The 15,114-nt window shown below is 36.1% G+C and overlaps 2 pseudogenes; both read right to left on the reverse strand.

The window, feature by feature from the left end:
• Positions 1-8,052: 8,052 nt before the first annotated feature.
• Positions 8,053-10,026, reverse strand: LOC101578419 (annotated as a pseudogene).
• A 2,738-nt stretch (positions 10,027-12,764) lies between these two features.
• LOC111818816 lies at positions 12,765-13,179 on the reverse strand (annotated as a pseudogene).
• Positions 13,180-15,114: the final 1,935 nt, after the last annotated feature.

Raw genomic sequence — 15,114 nt, forward strand, 5'->3', positions numbered from 1 at the left:
TTGCTTGACTATCTTAATAGATGTAGAAAAAGCTTCAACATCTCCTCATGTTAAAAACACTCATAGAAAGAGATACAAAATAATCTAACTTTACATTTATAGAGATCATAGATAATAAAACCATGGCCAACATCAGAGTGAAAACCAAGAAGTATTTCCCTAAAATCATAAATGAGATAATTAAGTCCACTTTCACCACTCCTGTTTAATACACAAACAGAAACTTTTGCTACAGCAATAAGACAAGATTATTAAAAAACACTATGTACTATTGTATTAATTCTATTTGCACATTATGATTCTTTAAACCAGAAAACATTTTTATGTGATAAATAAATACATCAGTGTCAGAATATAAAATCCATGCAAAAAATCAAATGTTCCTGTACACCAAAAATTAGCATATAAATACATCAGGGTAGTAATTCTATTCACAGTAGCTTCAAAAACTATGTAGCTGGGACCAGCAAGATAGCTCAGTGGACTAAAGCACCTCCTTAGGCAATCCTAGGTGAGTGCAGGGACTGCAGTTTGAGTCCCAGCACCACATGCTGCACCAGCCATGTCTCCATAGCAGGCTGATCCAGCCAAAAAACCCAAAAAAACAAAAAACAACAACAAAAAAAAACACCAAAAAACTAGGTAACTAAGAATCCACCTAACCAGAGAGGTAGAAGACCTTTAAAAAGAAAATTATAGAATACTGAGGAAAGATATTGTAGGAAGAAAATGAGGGCTAGGGAGATAACTCAGTGGCATAAGTGGCTGCCTGGCAAGTGTAAGACACTAAATTCAATCCTTAGTACAAAACAAAAAAAAGAAAGAAAAATGAAAAGACTTCTTTTGTTCACAGATTGGCAGAAATAATATAGTTTGAATGGTCATATTACCAAATACAGTGGAACTTCTGTTTAGAAACAATTCTTTCCATGATTGGCAAAGGTGGCCATATTTATGTTCATCACCTGATATGGATGGTGTTCACACATAGAAGCAAATTTTTACAAAACATTTCTGTTTGTGAACTGAACTGTTCACAAAAAGAAGCATTTGTGAACAAGTTGCTACTGTATAGTCTACACACTCAATATAATTCTCATTAAAATGTGAATAAAATTCTGCACAGAGCTACAAAAAATGCTAAAATTCATATGGAATTCAAAAATGCCCAGAATGACCAGAAAATTCCTGAGCAAAAGGAGCAATTATGGAGACATTACAATACTGGTTTTCAAGTTATACTACAAAGCCATAGTAAAAGCAAAATAAAACAGTATTGATACAAAAGTAAACATGTAGAACACTAACTAGAGCAGAACAAAAGATACACAAACAAGACCATGCATCTAATGCTGTCTGATTTTTGACAAAGTGGGCTAATATATACTCTGGAAAAAAAGTCAATCTCTTTAACCAATGATTCTAGGAAAAACTGATATCTATAAATTCAAGTAACTCAAATATGGCTGAAGCACAAAGGGCATGTGCAGGAGATACTTGTTTTCCTAAATTATTCACCTTTGGTAGCAGTCAAAAGGAATCCTGGTATTCAACATAAGACTCTGAGGAACTCTGAGCTCCTTATTCACCAGAAGGGAGGGAGCTAACCCCTGTCGTTTGCTCGCCTCTACCTTTTCTTTACATGAATGAAGAACTGGCCTCATCACTCTCTGTGCTGCTTATAAGATCTACATTTCTTTTGCACTGTACCAATACTCACAGCCTTTCAGCTAATCTACTTCAAATTCATTAGGATCATCACATTTGTCTTTTATCTTTCTTTACTTCAGCCAACATAAGAAATCTAGAAATACCAAATCCTTAAGCTATGTTCCCCATATAACTCTGCCTATTCATTTCATTCTATATATTTCTACCTCTTGCCAATTTTCTTTTTTTACAATTATTTATTTATTTATTTATTTATTTATTTGTTATAGGGTCTTGTTACACAGCTCAGACTAGTAGTGATCCTTCTGTTTCAGCCTCCCGCATGCTGGGATTACAGGCATGCACCACCACACCCAAAACCCAGTTTTGGTGGCCTGTGCAGTGTGCTCGAGGTTCCAGGGCCAGCATGGCATGTGGTACTGGGGATTGAATGTGGATACTTGTGCTTGATAGGCAGGTGCTTATACCTCTGAGCTATCTCCACAGGCATCTTTCCAAATTTCTAAAACTCTTCTATAGTTTCTACTAAGATCTGCTATTAGAGATTCTCTATATTCTCAAACTGTTTTCTGAAATTTTGTTCACCTTCATGCTTAGAAAGCCTAGCTTTCTCATGAAAACATTGCTTTCCCTAAAGTTCAACTAGAAGTTTACTTTTCATATTTCTCAAATCAATTATCCTAAAGTTCGGTTAGACATTCTCCTTGAACATCATGTTAAACCATTTCCTCTCCTGTTATCCTAAATGTTACACTTACCTTTGATTTTTAAGGCATTCATCTATCATCCAGTTGTTCATAGAGATAGCAAATATATATTGAGGCTTCTACTACATACTAGGTATTATTTTAGGTGCTTGAGCATATAATGACATTAAAAGAAATGCTGCCGTATGAAGCTGATATTTTACTCCTCATTGGCATTATACCACTCATTTTCTTGGCTTTAGATTCTCAAGAAGCTAGAGTAAAAAGGGGAAAAGGATGTTCAGAAAAAAGATAACTTGCTTTGGGTGGCCCACAGGACTCTGGAGAGCTATGATCCAGGGGAACCACAGTGTGCAGGCACAGATCTTTCCACATGCTTAGTCCAATCATTTAAGAACTTTGGAGGGTGCCGGGAAGCTGGTGTGACACTAGTAAGCTCCATTCCTTGGGACCCAGCATGCCAATATGGACCTTGTGCTGGCACTAGTCCAACCTTTTAAGAAAGTAAGAGGATTCTGGGTCACCCGTGAGATTCTGGTAAATGCAGTACACATTTACCACCTGCATTGAAGCCTTGTAGAGCATTGGTCAGTCGCACCTACTAGTAGGGAGAGCATTGGTGAATTCTACCCTGCTCCCCACTGAATGGGGAACCTTACTGACTGATGTTCCACTGCTTTCCCACCACTGCTAAGTCTGGGTCAGTGTTGGGAGCTTCAAAAATGCCAAAATTCAACAACAACAGGCAATCTCAATCCTCTAACCCATGAAGAACAAATCCAGGAGAAAAGGACATACAAGAACTTGGAAAACACATAGCTGAGATCTTTTAAATGATAGCAATTGAACTAAAGAAACAAGTCCTTCAGGGTATAGAAGAAATAAGATCAGAAGTAAGAAATAATCTATCAGGTCAAAAAAGAAGTGACATCAATCACGAAAGAACTGTTCAGCATAGCTAAACAAGACGTAAATAATAAATAGAGGAGAATAGAAAAATGATGGAAACACTGAATGAACAATACAGGAAAGAATTAGCATGCATAAAGTAGATTCAAATGGATATCTAAGAAATTAAAAATTCCATTGAAATTTGGCAAAACCACTTGAACAAAACTGAAGATAGACTTTCAGACCTTGAAGATAGTGGTGCAGCTAATGAACAAGAAAGGAAACATCTCTTATAAATAACAAGAAACCAGGAAATAACAACTCAACAGCTAAAAGATGATGCAACGAAAAACAATGTAAGAATAATACATGTCAACAAAACAGCAGGAGACAACACAAGTGACACAAAAATACTTTTTGCAGAAGTACTAACAGAAGAATTTCCAAACATGAGAAGAGAATCTAAAAGACAGTTAATCAAGGTTTACAGAATTCTAAATAGCCACAATCAAAATAAATCTATACCTGGAAACATAATAATCAAGATCTCAGAAACTCAGAAAAAATAGAATATTAAAAGCTGTTAGAAAAAAATAATAAAAGCTCTTAGACGAAATAGATTACCTACAATGGAAAGCCCATCAGAATCATGACAGATTTCTTAACACAAACCACCAAATCACGAAGAGCTTGGAGTAAAGTATTTGAGTATTCCAAGAAAATAACTTCCAACCCAGATTGATGTACCCTGCGAAACTATCAAATTCAATGGTGAGATAAGAACCTTCCATGATGAATAACTGAAGAAATTTCATGACCACCAAACAAACCCTACAAAGAGTGCTGACAGATATTCTAAAAAGAGAAAGAAACAACCACAGCTTCAAGAACAATAACATAAAGGAACCACAAAACAGGAAATAATTGAAAACAGGGAAAAAGTAAGGAACTTACATCAGGAAAATGATATGACAAAGATAAGTCAATATTTATCAGTTATAGCTATCAATGTAATCAATCTCAATTCACCAATCAAAAGAAACAAAGTAGTAGAGTGAATTAAGAAACACAATCCAAAAATAGGCTGCATACAAGAAAAAAATTTAACTCAAAAAGAAATTCAGATTAAAAGTCAAAGGATGGAAAACAATTGTCCATGCCAAATGAAACCAGAAAAAAGCAGGGGGAGCTCTACTGGTTGCTGACAATATAAAGTTCAAAGCAAAAATCATTCAAAGAGATAAAAAAGGTCACTACATACTTGTTAAGGGAAAACTGAAAGAGGAAGAGATAAAATTACAAATATATATGCACCCAATGTAGGAGCACCCATCTACATAAGACAAATTTTAACAGACATGATAAGTCAAATGAATACTACTACAATGGTAACAGGGGACTTTAACATGCCACTGTTACAAAGAGATAGATCAACTAGTCAAAAAATCAGCAAAGAAATAACAGAACTAAACCAAACTTGTAAAGGAATTGACTTGGTAGACCTTTACAGAGTGTTTTACCCAGTAACAACAGAATATACTCCTCAGCTGCACATGGGTTGTTCTCCAAAATAGACCATTTGCTAACACAGAGAGCATGCTCAAGTAAATGAAAAGGAGTTGAAATTATCCCATGCATACTATCTGACCACAGTGCAGTGAAACTGGAAATTATTGACAAAAGAAACCACAAAAACAGCATAAGCACATATGAATTAAGTAACATCCTCCTAAACAACCAGTGGGTGACAGATGAAGTTAAAGAAAAAAATAAAAAACATTTACAAATGAAAATGCAGATACAACTTAGTGGAATTTGTGGGATACAATGAAAGCTGTCTTAAGAGGAAACTTTATAGTGGTAAATGCTCACATTAGGAAAATAAAACAAGCACAAATAAATAATGCTATGCTACACCTCAAGCTACTAGAAAAAGTAGAACAAGTCAAGCCAAAAGTCCAAAGATGGCAGAAAATTATAAAGATTAGAGCAGAAATTAATGCAGTGAAGATGTACAAAACAATACAAAGAATAAATGAATCAAAGAGTTAGTCCTGGAAAGAATAAATAAAATTGATAAAGCCTTAGACAATCTTATCAAAATAATGAATGAAAAGGGCAAAATCACTACATACCCTAGAGAATTTCAGAAGATCCTCAATACCTACTTCCAAAATCTTTATTCCCACAGGATACAATAAAAAAAAAGGAAATGAACAGTTTCCTAGATACATGCGAAATGCCAAAGCTGAGTCAAGAAGATATACAAACTCTGAATAACCCAACAACAGGAAACAAAATTAAAAATATAATAAAACTCCTACCAACAGAGAAAAGCCCAGATTCCAATGGATTCACAGCTGAATTCTACAAGAAATCTACAAGAAATTTAACCCCAATTTCCTCAAATTCTTCAAGGAAATTGAAAGGGAAGCAATTCTCCCAGTCTCATTACTGGAGGCAAGTATTATTCTGATTCCAAAACCAGAGAAAGATCCAAATAAAAAAGAGTACTACAAGCCAATCTCTGTAATGAATATAGATGCAAAAATCTTCAATAAAATAATAGCACACAAAATACAGCAAATTGTCCACAAGATTACACATCATGACCAAGTGGGAGTCATCACAGAATTGAAGAGATGGTTCAACATATTCAAATCCATAAATGTAACAGATCACATCAATAGAGCCAAGAATAAAACCCATGATCATCTCATTAGATAAGAAAAAGCTTTTGACAAAGTCTAACACTCATTCATGATCAAAACAGTGCATAAAATTGGAAAAGATGGTCTATATTTCAACCTGATAAAAGTGATAAACAGAAGTCCTTCACTTTAAAAATCAGGAATAAGGGTTGGCCAAATAGCTCAGCAGATTAAAGTGCCTGCAAACAGGCGCAGGGGCTAGGGTTCGATCCCCAGGGGCATCCTGAGATGGCAACTGAGACTGGGCGTGGTGGCGCCTGCCTGTAATTCCAGCTAGTGGGAGGCTGTAGACAGGCAGATCACTATGAGTCTGATGTAGTAGTGAGACCCTGAACACGCTGTAGAACCTTCCCTAAAATACAAAAATAAAAAAAAAATCAGGAACAAGACAAGTATGTCTATTGTTTCCATTCCTGTCATTACACATCTGATTTTTGCTGGTCTATTGAAAGGAATAGTTCTTAAGATTTTTTGCATGCCTATATTTGGCAATCTGAACAACTAATTTGACAACAGTACACAATATAACTATTCAATATAGTTTTAGAAACATTAGCCAGAGCAATGAGACAAGAGAGGAACAAAAGGAATAAGGATTAGAAAAGAAGTACAGACAAAGAAAATGGTGAAGGATAGATAGAAAGGGATGAATTGACACAGATCTCTTGCATATGGAAGTGATCCAATTGAAAAAAAGGCCAGGGGTGAGGAGGAGGAGAAGGGGAAATAAGAATAAGGATATGCCATGTGCAGGAAACAAGTAACTACAAAAATGTAACCTCTATATGCCATGACATTATCTAAGATAAACAATATAAACAAGTATAAAAAGGTGGATAGGGGAATTTCAGGAGGAGGGGGGCAGAGGAGGACAGGTGAAGGGAATTAGAAAGAGACAAGCTGTAATATGATGTATCTCGTCCACATTATGATTGTAAATTGAAAGAATTTCAAACACCCATTAAGAAAAGAGACTGAGAGGGAAGGGAAAAGCAATAAAAAAGATTTAAGATGTGTTATGTGCATGTACCAACTCTCCAAAACTAATTTAGCTGTTAGGTAATGCAAACATGCACTAATAAAAAATAAAAATTGAATTAAGTGTTCTAAAAATGTCACATTTTAAAGTTCTACTAAAACTGAAAATACTTAGGTATAAATGCAATGAAGTGTAGGCCAGATGTTCATGCCAAATATGCAAAAAGTGCTGATGAAATAAATACAAGATATAAATGGACGTGTCATGCTCATGAATTGCAAGCATAATAAAGATGTTAATCCTTCTCTAAAGCAGTCTATATATTAATATAATATCAATTAAATTCCCAACAGAAGTTTTGGAGATATACGCAACTGATAAAATTTATATGGAAAGTCATAGGAAGTAGAAAAGCTAATACTGTATACACACACACACACACACACACACACACACACACGATAGCTTGGATAATTGTACTCCTGATTTTTGCTGGTTTATTGAAAGGAACAGTTAATGCTTAAGATTTTATGCAAGCTTATATTTGGCAATCTGAACAACTAATTTGAAGACAACAGTACACAATATAACAACCATTGTTGAATTCCTATCATCCTGTTTAGTGAAATTGTGTATCATTTCTAATGTTTTTTAAATTTCATTATTTTTATTCTCTTTAAAAGTTTTAAAAATAAAACATATGTAAAGAAACCAATTGTACTGAACAAAAACAGAACAAGGTGGAGGAAATTCACTATCCAATTTTAAGAGGTACTACAAAGCTGAAGTAATTAAGATATAGTGGTATCAACGAAGTGATAGATATACAGATCAATGGAGCCTAATAAATACAACAGATATATACCTAAATGAACATGGCTACTTGGTTTTTTTTTTTTTTGTTGTTGTTGTCCTTTTTACCATTTACTTTGTTTTAAGGTTTCCTCACAAATGGTGAGAAATACTAAAGTACAGACAGGGAATAATCATGATGTTGTAGCCAGCATTATAAATATGGAATTTTAAGTTTAAAACATTTTCTGGTTTAAAAAATAAATCTGGTAGTCAATGCAACTCTGCGGGGTCTCTGTGTCTAGTAGGGCCGCTCTCTGCACTCCTGATGGTGCTCACCTTTATCCATTTTTCTAGGTTCTCCACGTCCACCTCTTCTTCCTTCCATTTGTTCCATCAAAGGTCCAAAACGGCCCTCTGGACCACCTCATCTTCCTCCAACAAAACCAACTCTGTCTCCACAACTACCTTTAAACATTCCACCAGGACCACCACAGTTCATAAAGCCACTTCTTCCTCCCCGCATGCCATCAGGGCCACCTCTCCCACGATCACCACCTGGGGATTAGAGGGGTGATGGGAAGAAGCCTTCAGGTTTTGGGGCCTTACACTGGTTGCATTCTGTTCTCCAGGTGAAGTTCTGGTTTCTACAACCCAGATTGGGACATTGCCAATCTCCAGCTGGATGTTGGACGTTTCCTTCTCCAGAGTGGTTTCTAAGGTAGCCCCAGGGGCCTCTTAGAGGGAAGCCTCCTCTGTCTCCTCCACAGCCTCCCATACAACCCATGGGACCCCCAGGACCTCCAGGGCCACCTGGACCTCCACAGAGCTGTGGTGGCATCCCTCTGCCCTCAGGAGGCAGCATGCCACCTCGCATGCTGTTCATTGGAGCCTTCTTTGAAGCAAGGGAGTCTTTAAGTTTGCTTCCTTGAAAATCTTTCCAGTCAAACCACTCCACATCAGCCTTGGGAGTTGGATCTTTATAGGATACTGTGGCATCACCTTTGGACTTTCCTTGACCAGGTAGATGTGGGTCATGAATTGCGCAGTTCTCTTGTTAATCTTAACCCCACATTGCTTAAAAAAGTCTGCCACATCATCAAGTGTCACATTGTCATTTAGTCCTTGCATGTAAATTGTACTGTTGTCAGAGTCTTCATCAGGATCTATGGGAGGGCCTAGATCAAGATCTGGTCCTTCATACATGGGTCCACCAGGCTTATTGAAGCCACTTCACACTCCAGTGCCCATTCCACTGTAAGCTCTCCTCTCTGCCCACCTCTGCTCATGCCTCCACGATCAAATCCCCCTTTTCTCCTGCTCCAGTTATTAGGGCCACTCATGCTCCAGTTTTCTCCTGGTCTGGAAAATCCTCCAGACTCCTGCCCATAAACACCCATGCTACTGGGGTGGTCCTGATGGAACGAATTCTGCTACCTGTAGCTGCTGCTCTGTTGGCTATATTGACTTGGAGCCTGGCCTTAGGATCTAGTCTGGGGCGATAACTTAGTGGGAGGGTGCTGCCCATAGCTGCTTTGTTGACCACAGCTACTCTGCTGTCCATAGCTGCTCAGCTGCCCATAGGTTTTCTGCTGAGAGTAACTGCTCTGATCATAACTAATCAGTTGTGTGGAAGAATAGCTCGTAGGAAGAAAGGGTGGAGGTGCAGTGACTGGCTGCATTGGGTAGCTTCCAGAAACCTGGAGATAACTGTAGTTACTCTGTCCATAGCGTTGGCTGGGCTGGTCATATCCCTCTGTGCTAGACTGAGGTTGATTAGTCTCAGTAGGCCGGTTACCATCCTGCGGTCTTGCAGGTGCAGTAGCTGCTGGCCGCTGCCCATAGGCTGGGTAAGCAGGCTGAGTGCCGCATGCAGACTGAGCTGCATAAGAAGCCTGGGTGGTGGTCACTGATGGAATGAACTCTCATAGCAGTGGTGGTATCATAAGCACCAGCGCTGTACTCTGGACAGGTTGGCTATACACCTGGGGGACAGCTGGAGTAGTATAACCAGTGGGAGGCTGTCCCTAAGAAGTTGCATCTGCAATCTGCCCATCTGCCCATAGGTGGCAGTGGTCTGAGTTTGGGTACAGCCGTCATTAGACTGTCCATAAGTTCCATAGCTTTGTTGCCCATATGCCTGGGGAATCTGTGCATATCCTTGAGTTAGTTGGGCAGTGTAAACACGGTAGCCCTGCTGGGCTGCAGCGTGGCAATAGATAATCCATTGACACCATTGTCTCTCCTTCTTCCTTATTCTCTCAATGTCCATCATCCTCTCGCTTTTACTCTACTTGTTTTATTCTTACAAAAGTGCAAAAGTAATTCATTGGAGAAAAGATTGTTTATGTCAAATATTGTTGGAACCGTTGGACATGTATACTCTTAAAAATGAATCTCAACCTAAGACCCATTTCTTACACAGAGATTTAACTAAAAATTGCTCATCGATGTAAATGTAAAACTAAAATATAAATCTTTTACAAAAAATAGATTATCTTCCTTTTTAAAATTGACACTGCATCACAATGTTTACAAGAAAAATTTATAAATTGATCATCAAATTCAAAAACCTTTTCTTTGCCAAAAACACTGTAAAGGGAATGAAAGGGCCAGGTAATAATATGTAGACTACTTAAGCAAATCACATATTTGATACAGAACTCTTATCCAGAAATACGTTTTTTAAAATTTTTTTCCAAATTCAACAGTAAGAAATAAAAGGTGGGGAAAGAATTGGAAGAGATACTTTACCAAATATGTTGTGACAAATAAGCATAAGAAAATGTATTCAATGCCACTAGCTACCAGGAACTAAATTACGATCTCAGTGCTTTACCACTATGCACCTATTAGGTCAGCTAAAACAAAAAGTACTGAATAATTATGAAGATAGTGATAAGAAAGTTTAGAGTCAGGTGACATCAGGCTAAGCATAAAGTTTCATATTAGTCTTCCATCTCATCTTCACTCACTGATAATCTCCACTTAGATGTTATTTCAGTAGAGGTAAAATTATGATTTGCTATAGTTATTGTGCAAAAGAAGTGAATGCCCTCTCATGAAACTAGGGCTATTTGGTTATCCTGACATAGTTCATACAGGAAAAGTAGAAAGAAATGATGAATTATTATTTTTTATTGCTGTTAGTATGGAGTCGATTTTCTATGTATGAAATACTGGGAGTACAAGAATCTCTTAGTATCCTTAATTAATTCATGAATCCTTATAAATTGTACATCTTTTCATAATTACTATTATTTTTGACAATCCTATGTACTTTTGGCATGACCACATTAGTCTGTGGTGGATTCTTTGTTCTATGACATATGAAAAGGACATGATCACATCTTATTTATTTCCTGTCTAACCCCTTAATTGGCTATTCCCCTGAAGTAGTCCTAGTATTTTTTTTGTGTGGAATAATATTTATAGTCTGTTAGTAAATTGTTTTGATTTTTTATTACAGACTTTTATAAAAGGGAAATTGTTTCCTTCAATATTAATTTAAATCAATTTTCTATGATATTACTTAAAATGAACAAGAGTGGAGAAATGTAGAAACATGTTTGAGACTAATAATGGTTATATAATTATATAATCAAACAATAAATAACAAGACTAATAAATTAAAAGCATAAATTTAATGTTATGTACCAGGTTGCCTTGCTGAAACTAAATTGCTTCTCAACACACAAATATGATTCTTGCTTCATTCTATGCTATAGGCTATTCACTTCACTTGCTACTCTAACTACCCAGAATTTTTTTTACATACAGAGGTGGGATTCTCAGAATATTTCGATTGACCAGATAGTTGATGAAAAAGGAGCAAACATCATCCTCATGTTTTAAATTTATAAAATTTATAAAATTCTAACTTCTTTATTCCAAATCAACCCCAAATCAACATAGAACTATCTTGTTTCAGCATGCTTGTAAACATAAATATAAATATATATATGAATGTGAGTGTTGACAGTATCCTATAGCAGTATTCAATTATAAGATGGTCTTCTAGATGACCTAGAATACGATTATGTTATGTATGTTAGATTATTTCCCTGGTAGTTGTCTACAGTACAGTGAAAGCAAAATTGGGGAAGTTTTCATAGATGAGGCTTATATTAAATGAATAAAGCTGATATTAAACTATGACTCCAGAATCATATGAGGAAGAAAAATAAGAAAATTTGATTTGTAAGTACACCACATTAGACTATTATAAACCACTATTAATTTGATAAAATTACAAGTGTAAGCTTGGGCAGAGAACTAGCTACAAAATAAAGCAAGATATAAATTATAGTTTATAGCACCTAATTAATATTGTTAGTCTTAAAACTTGTAGGAAAATTAAAACAAAAAAGCATGGATATACAAAACAACAGAGTTTTTAATTTTTTTTAATTTTTGAAGTAAATTGTAACTTTTTATTGGAAAACAAATATACAACTTGGAATGGATTTAAGGCAAATTGTGCCATAAGCAGATTTTTTTAAAGTGGCTAAACAAAGTTTAAAAAACAAGTAACAATAAAAGAAAATGTTTCTGGTACAAGACCAGCAGTACAAAAAGATAGTGTACGAATACCTGGATAATACACCCATTTTGCAATAGTGAGACTTTTAAGTACATATTGTTGACTCCATACCCACGCAGAGTTACAGCTCCACACTTCATCAACAACATGCTGACAATTCCTAGGAAAACTACTTCAAAAAGGCATAACTCAGATGTCCCCTCATTTGACCAACTCCATCTAAGTTTATATGTGCAGAAAGGATTATCCAGAATAAGCCACACGCAACATGTCACTTGATCAACTTTCTAAAATAAGGTTTCAGGACAATGACAATAAGATAAAGGAAGAAAATATGGAGGAATGAAGTCCTAATTATACACGCATTTTTTTTGGCAGTAGGGGTAAAACTTTTACAGATAAGTTACAGAAAAAGAAAAGGCAAATAAACAAATTTGTATAAGGAAGTAGCCACATTCTGTACAATGTCTTCACTTTGCTGTCATCATTTGTACAAATTCTTCATAGTTTACTTGGCTATTACCATCAATATCTGCTTACCTGATCATTTCATCAACCTCTTCATGGCAAAGCTCTGCTGCACTAATATAACCATTGTCATCCTTACCAAATACACAGAATGCTTCTCTAATTTTTTTCTCACTCTCTGTCTTTCATTTTTCTTGCCATCATTGTCAGAAATTTAGAGAAGTCAGTTGTACCATTACTATTCACATCTACTTCATTGATCATGTCATGCAACTCTGCCTCTGTGGGATTCTGCCCCAGAGAACTCATTACAGTTCCCAACTCCTTTGTTGTTGTAGTTCCATCACCATCCTCATCAAATAGTAAAAAAGATTCTTTGAATTCTGTAATCTGCTCTTCAGTCAGTTGGTCAGTCATGCTGCAAGCGCTACTGGTTTCCGAGACGCAAACAGCGAACTGCTCAGCTTACTCGCTCCACTCGGATTCAACAGTTTTAAAAATGGCATAAACTGTTATGTTTAACAGTTCACTGTAGTCAGCTTCCTTCTTAAAAACATTGACCTAATGTATGATCTTCCCCATTGTTTACCAGTTAAGAGTCCTACACCTCTGTCCTTGCCTGTGAGTCATTTTTTACTTCCAGTAAGAAGTTGATGGCAATGTTTTAGCAGAAAGAATGAAATAATCAGGTTGGCTTGGTTGGTCATGTGAATGAACTCTGTGGGGATGTAGACTATACTGTAAAAGGTATCAAGTATAATAAACTTATAGTAGAGAAATAAGTCTGAAAGGTATTAGAACAATTTCATTTGGTGAGAGCCTCAACTGAAGTCAGAATGGTGTAGGGAGGCTCAATTTGATACCTTTTCCTGATCTGTGGATTTTTTAATTTCAAGATTTGTTGAGTGAACTACTTATCAGAGTGTCACAGTAATGCAGGCAAGAAAGGATGTAAATCTGAGCAAAGTAATAATATTGGGAACTGAAAAAGGGATCAATTTCACAAATATAAAGGAGACAGAATTTTCAGAACAGTTTGGCCAGTTTTAAACATTATCTCTAATATTCACAAAAGTAACTGATACAAAAACACCACACATTTTTTCTGCTGTGTAGTATTCTGTTGGAAGTCACTAGAAAAAGTTCATTAAGTTGTCAGAGTATACAATAGAGACAAGTATGATACATGGGAAGGCACCCCTGAAAATATATTTCTTCATATGAGAAGGAAATAGTATAAATAAATGACATCTATGAAGCCACAGCTGACTGACAGGGCAAATCTGCACTATTGTCTGAAAGTAATAATGGTTTTCATATTTTTAAATACTTGAAAAAATTCAATAAATATTCTTTCATTACATATGAAAATGAATAAAATGCAAATGTCACTGTCTATAAATAAAGTTCTCTTAAACCTAGTCATGCTCATTTGTGTATATATTGTCTGTGGTTGATTTGGTACTACAACACCAGAATCCAGATGTTGTGATAGAGACCTTATGTCTCTCAATAATACTTTATTGGGCTGGGGTGTAGCTCATTGGCAGAATGCTTGCCTATCATGCATAAGGCTCTAGGTTAGAGTCCCATGAATAAGGCTCTAGGTTAGAGTCCCTGTAAATAAAGAAAAATATTACCACATATTTAGAAAACTAAAATATTTATTTATTAGACTATTATTACTTCTTTTCGAAACAACATGTCACTACACAGTTCAGGCTGGCATTGAGTTCACTTGGTAGCCCAGGCTGTTCTCGAATTCACAAGGAGCCTCCTACCTCAGCCTTCCAAATGCTGGGATTATAAGGTGCAAAGCTAAAATATTACTTGCCCTTTACAGATAAAGTTTTCACTTCCTGAGCTGCTGCTTCCACACAGATACTGTGCTAGGGATTTCACGTCTTGCCTTCTGTAATTTTTTTCTCAATGTTGCTAATCACATAGTAAATTACAGACATCTGGAAAAACTAAATAATCTAGGACAGTAACATATTTTCCTTATATTCAAATTATTTACAGAAAGTTAATGAGTGACCTTTTCCCCAAAGTAGCCTATGCTTTCCTTCTTTAATACTTCTGCTTATTTCAAATTATTATAAATCAATACTAAATTCACAAAGACACTGCAAATGTAATCTAGTCCTATATACCTTTGTGCCACATCTCCTTACTCTTTTCTTCATCACTCATGCACTAAAATTCTCATTGTTCTCCTACGTTAGGCAGACAGAAGCTGAAAGCGACACACTGAAGAAGTAACAAATTGTCTAACACTAGGAAATATAAAAATGAAGGGAAAGCGGGTGAGTTAGTACAAAACAAAGGTTTGATTGATAGAGTTATCCCTCT

This window comes from Octodon degus, unplaced genomic scaffold (assembly GCF_000260255.1).
Source record: "Octodon degus isolate 3935 unplaced genomic scaffold, OctDeg1.0 scaffold00103, whole genome shotgun sequence".
NCBI lineage: Eukaryota > Metazoa > Chordata > Mammalia > Rodentia > Octodontidae > Octodon > Octodon degus.